Source organism: Octopus bimaculoides, chromosome 10 (assembly GCF_001194135.2).
Source record: "Octopus bimaculoides isolate UCB-OBI-ISO-001 chromosome 10, ASM119413v2, whole genome shotgun sequence".
Classification (NCBI taxonomy): domain Eukaryota; kingdom Metazoa; phylum Mollusca; class Cephalopoda; order Octopoda; family Octopodidae; genus Octopus; species Octopus bimaculoides.
In genome coordinates this window covers 55,814,949-55,821,102 of record NC_068990.1, presented here as the reverse complement: position 1 = coordinate 55,821,102, position 6,154 = coordinate 55,814,949, and the positions used below count along the sequence as shown (strand labels likewise).

The 6,154-nt window shown below is 37.7% G+C and overlaps 1 protein-coding gene across 4 annotated transcripts in view; it reads left to right on the top strand.

Annotated features, from left to right (window-relative positions):
* The window catches only part of LOC106882292 (uncharacterized), a 344,998-nt gene that overhangs the window by 220,202 nt on the left and 118,642 nt on the right, over positions 1-6,154 (top strand). The gene's annotated exons all lie outside the window — the stretch shown is intronic.

Genomic DNA, 6,154 nt, shown 5'->3' with positions numbered 1-6,154 from the left:
GCTAGAGTGTGTGCCGCCCGGGACAGCCCTTGAATTTGCACATCTCTCCAGACACGACGCCCCCACCTATACAGTAGAACCAATAGTGCCGCACGCCAAAGCGTCGCCTGGGCCAGATATCCTCCTCCTTCAGCTACGCTACTGGTTCCGCCTTTTTACGTTCTGAGTTCAAAAATTGTGCACCGCTCAAAACAGTCCTTGAGCTTGCACCCCTCTCGGGACCCCGCAAGCCTATACAGACTTATACAGTAGACCCAGAAGCGCCGCCCCCATACAAACGTCACCCAGAGCAGACCGCCCCCCTCCTCTCTCCTTAACCCCACAAGCATCGCTACTGCTTCCGCCTCTTTGTATTCCTAAGTTCAAACTACGCCACTTTTCACCGATTTCTTCGTGGCAGGAAACGAGACCTTTGGGACCTGGCTAATGGTGACAGGAATCCAGTGTTAGATGATGAAGCGATGCATCCATTGGAGCAATAGTTTGGTCACGTCAATATCAAAAACGAGCAGACGATACAATAAACAGGAAAGGCGCTAAGACAGAGAGAAAAAATGTCATGTTCGTTGAGTTATTTATTCAATACGTTTGTTATTTATATATTATTAACATGCAATATAAGGTGGTGGTCCCCGACCCTTTTTTTGCACTACAGACCGGTTTCATACAAGTTAATTTTCCCACGGACCAGGGATCCACGCGCATAGCAAAAATCAATCAAGTGTATGATATATAATTGAATTATTGACTTCAAATTTTGGCTCAGGGCCAGCAATGTTGGGGATGGTGTTAAATCGATTACATTGACCCCAGTGCTTAACTTGTATTTGTTTTATCGACCCCAAAAGGATTAACGGCCAGCGATTCTGTCAGCTCGCTACCTTAATATATAATTTTATTATTACATGTATAACAAATATATAATACAAAAATACCATGTTGACTGCAATAGTCAATAAAATAGAAATAGAATTTTAAAATTCGTTCTTTCTATGTGGCCCCTATACCAAATGATCCGCAGCCCGTTACTGGTCCGCGTTCTGGTGTTGGAGACCCCCTAATGTAAAGAATAGTTTGTCTCCACTTTGATTCGATGTAAAAGTAGTTGTGTGGTTAAAAGATCGATTTGAAACTAAATGATTTCAGCAGGCTCGTCCCCATTGTATATTTTGGGCAAGTGCCTTCTTCTATAGCAGTAGTGACCCCTGTGATTCCTATTTTACTCGCCTGGACCCACATGACTGTTTGATATATATAAAAAAAATCCTACTGTATTTTTATATTTAAATATAATTAGGAATTGTATTTTTTAAAATGTTAAAAACATTTTGTGAATTGTAGAAGTATAACCAATTTACATTATTTACATTCGACGGATATTTGTCCTCATCTTGTTTGTTGTTAACACAACGTTTCGGCTGATATACCCTCCAGCTTTCTTCTGTCGAATGTAAATAATGTAAATAATGTACATAAATCCTCATCTCATAAATATAGAACTGTATAACCAATTTATTACCCATAAAATGTTAACAGTAAAATCTTATATGGACCTTCTCAAGGGCCATATGGACCCCGGTCGGTTGAGAATCACTGTTCTATAATGTCAAACTCGCGAATTCCTTATTGGTAAAATTGGTAGACAGAAACTATGTAAAAAAAACCCATTGCACTTGCATACGCGCGTATGTATACGTCTGTGTGTGTGTGTGTGTATGTGTGTGTGTGTGATAATTTGGCGGTTCGACAGAAAAAGAGACCAAAAAAAGGCCGCAATCAATTAATGACTGAAACATGTAAAAGAGCATATGTTCGCTGTGACTACCTTTTCTCGGAAATATTTCCATTTTTCCACACAATCAAATCGACAAAACGCGAATCCTTAGTCATTGTTATCGTCGTCATTACCACCACCACCACCACCATCACCACCACCATCACCACCACCGCCATCACCACCACCATCACCACTACCGCCATCACCACCACCGCCATCACCACCACCATCACCACAACCATCATCATCATCATCATCATCATCATCATCATCCCCAACATCTCATCTGTTTTTATTTGAAGAATTTAGGAGGGGGACGTTTGTTGCTGTTGCTGTGATCGTCGTCGTTGTTCTTTAACCCCCAAAGCAGCTCTCATTGAGCAGATATGTAATTATAGGCATTACAACCCTGACCACCTCATCTATTTATTTTAGGCATGGCTGTGTGGTTAAAAAGCTCACCTTGCAGCCATGTGGTTTCGTGTGCAGTGCCACGCAGTGGCACCTCAGGTTGACAGAAACTAGATGGAAGCCCATCAGGTGTATGTCTGTATGTATGTGTATGTATGTATGCAGAGGCCGACCCAAGCGGCACGTTCCCCCACCCCACTCCAAGGAAAGAAGCGTGCCCTTCTAAATAATGTTATTATGCCCTTTTCTCCTGGAATTGTATTCCCTTCTGACGTTGTGTCCTTCCTTCGAAAAATTCCTGGGACTGCACCTGGTATGTATGTGTGTGCATGTGTGTGTAAATACATACATACATACATATCTATACATACACAGACATGAATATATGATGTAGATGTATATTTATGCATGTGTGTCCTTGTCTGTGTTAATGTTTGCGCCAGTCTAAACAGCAGTCGTTTATGTTGTATTCTTTCGACCCCTATAACTTGTGTTTCAAACTAGAGATCGATAAAGTAAACAGTAGACTGAAATAAATACTGGAGCCAATATGATCTTCAAAAACAAAAAAAAACTTTAAAAGCACTGCTCTGTAAGTAGAAAAATAAAAAAATAAAAGAAACAGCTAAGGAAAATGTCTTCTTCCAGTGTCATCTTTTATACGTAACTTACCGTTTACCAATATAGCTATTTCATTTTGATACTTTGATTTATTTCTGCCTCATCTACTCCTTGTCTGATATAAAGCAGAAGTGTTTATTTATTTCACTCAAACTCTAGTTACTCAACTTTCATGATTTTTTTACAATCAGTACCTACTTTACAGCAAGGCACCTATATTTGTCCCTTCCATATCTCTAATCTCTCACCAACTGGTACAAAACTACACTCCTTCAATACTACTGCCCCATCTCCCAGTTGAGGGGTTTTGTTGGTTTTGCCGTGCAAGGTACTTGGCGACCCTGACGGTGCTGGTGTTACGTAAAAAAGTGTTGATGCCATATAAAAGGCATTGGTTATGGTGCCACTTTAAAAGCGCTGGTAATGATGCCACGTAAAAAGTGCTGGTGCTGGTGCCATGTAAAAAAGGACTCAGTACACTCTATAAAGTGGTTGGCGTTAGGAAGGGCATCCAGCTGTAGAAACCATGCCAAAGCAGACAATGGAACCTGACGTGGTTCCTGGCCTTGCCAGCCCCTGTCAAACCGTCCAACCTAAGCCAGCAAGGAAAATGGACATTAAAGAAGGATGATGATGATGATGAGGGTGAGGATGATGATGATGATGACGACGACAACGATGATGACGTTGATGATGATTAATATTTGTTAATGATACAAATAACTCTGTTGAAGAAGGAAGAGATTTTGCGACGTTCTTAACTTCCCCGCCAAAAAAAGAAACGGTTCTAGTTCAAAAAATGACCATGTTTCCCATAAAGTATGATTCACATACTCCATTCACCGGCTGCTTACCCACTTTGACACTATTGTACGCAATCCAATTTAATATGTTCCAAAATAATCTTGACCCAGATTACAATAGAATGCATAGAGAAGAATACAACAGTGGAAATTGCATGCTATTATACTTATCTTTCTAAAGCAAAAGGGGAAAACAGAACTTTCCACTTCACAAAACAATGCTGGATGTTATAACAATATATCCTGTAACATTTTCACTAAAGCCCCTCACCCTGCTTTTTTTTTTATCTTAGCATTTACACTTTATGATTATTTTCAATAACCCTTCAAAATAATCTACATTTTGTTTTCTTGTTTTGTCTTTACGTTTTTGATGCTTTCAGTATTTCTGTTTTCTTTTTTTTTTTACTTTAACATGAAAATATCAAACTGGTGACAGCATGGTCATGAATTCAAACCTTGTTTCAGTCATTGTACACTTAAGCCTAAATTATGGTAGGAGTGGACTCTCCTATCATAAATGATGACAGGCGAGGGTTCAGCAATTTCTTGCTGAACTCCCTGCACAAATGATTTGTTTATAGTGATCAAATGTTTGTGCTGTACGTAAGCTCACTCTCTCCATCAAATCGACGTTGCCTGAAAATGGTGCACGATGTGCCACATACCAGATGGTGACTTGAAAGCAGAGCAATGTGAAATTAAGTGTTTCACTCCAGAACACGATACACTGTTCAGTCAAGAAATTGGAACCACAACCTTTTGAGAATGAGAGAAACACCCTGACCACTAGGCCACATACCTTCACTAGGCCTAGATTACAGGCAGAAAACTAACACTCCTGAGAATAGGTTTCGGGCAAACCTCAGATATTGGTTTCAAATTTTGGCACAAACCCAGCAATTTTGCAGGAGGGGATCAGTCAATTACATCGACCCCAGAATTCATCTAGTACTTATTTTCTCGGCCCCTAAAAAATAAAAGATAAAGTCAACCTTGGCAGAAATTTTACTCAGAATATAAAAGATGGATGAAATGCTAGTAAGGATTTTGCACAGCATGCTAATGGTTTTGCCAGCTTGCTGCTTTATGCAGGCCTTGAATATTGTTGGACAATTTGCAGTAAGATAAGCAATCATCAGCAAAAAACAAGGAAAAAAAAAAAGAAAGATTGCTCTTCTCTTTCTCATTAAATGGCAAAAAAAAACGTGCCCTTAGAAAGCCCTTGTCAAGAAGACCTACCAGCAGCAGTGGCATTTAGCATCTGATTTCCATGCTGAGCTCCTGTGTCAGATTTGTCATGGTCTCTACAGCTGGATGCCCTTCCTAATGTCAACCACCTTACAATGCGTATTGGATACTTTTTCTCATGTCACCAGCACTAGTGAGGTTACCAAGTACACTACAAGACAGAAAAGAACAGGAATAAGAAATACCCTCATGACTAAGTGGAACCAGGAATAAGGGGAACCATGAGGTACCAGGAATATAGTAGCCACATATTTTAATATATTACCTTTTGAGCTGCATAATTTTTATTTTAATGAGAGGCACTGCTTCTGATGCAGCTACTTTTGGTTTTGTTGTTGTTGTTGTTGTTGAAAAAACGTCTATTAGTGAAAAACATAACAGCTTATTTTAAAAATAAAGTTTTCCAGATATTCTAAATCAACTTCCCTTGACTCTATTCTCAATAAACAGAGTTATAATGTACACCCCCTCCTTTGCATAAACAATGTGTTATTTACTAATCTAGTGCAGACACTAAAAAATGCACTACTTGAAATTATTAAACAATATGCACTTCAAAATAGTCTATAATTTTCTACATTTATTCATCATTTACATATCTGTGTATGGGGGTTTTTGTGAATACTTACATGTGTGAATGTAATGTGGATGTAACGTGGACGTAATGTCTGCAATTTGAGTACTTATTTGCTGTTTGTACACGGTTCCTTGTTTGTCCAAGCATTAGCGTATAGATACATTGACATAGCATATGGTCAAAAATGAATTATTACTATATTAATATATGGGATGTCTATCCTGCATATTCATGTTAGGTATTGGAAGGGAATACTTTTTTTTTAATAAAAGAATTTTATGAACCTAATAAAGGCAAGTTATGAAGGATGAAAAAGAACACAAAAAAATCTAAGGCTATATTTACACATATATACATACACATACATATACATATACATATATATGTGTGTATGTGTGTGTGTGTATGTGTGTGTATATATACATATATGTGTGTGTGTATACACATGTGTATACACACACACATATATATACTTACACATGTGTGTTTATATATATATATATATATATATATATATATACATACACACATGCATATGTTCATTTATGAGTTTATATATATAAATACATACATAAATATATACATATATATGTATATATATGTGTATACATATATATATATATAGTGTGTGTGTGAATATATATATGTGTATATATATGTATGTATGTATATATTTGTATGTATATATATATATATATATATATATATATATAT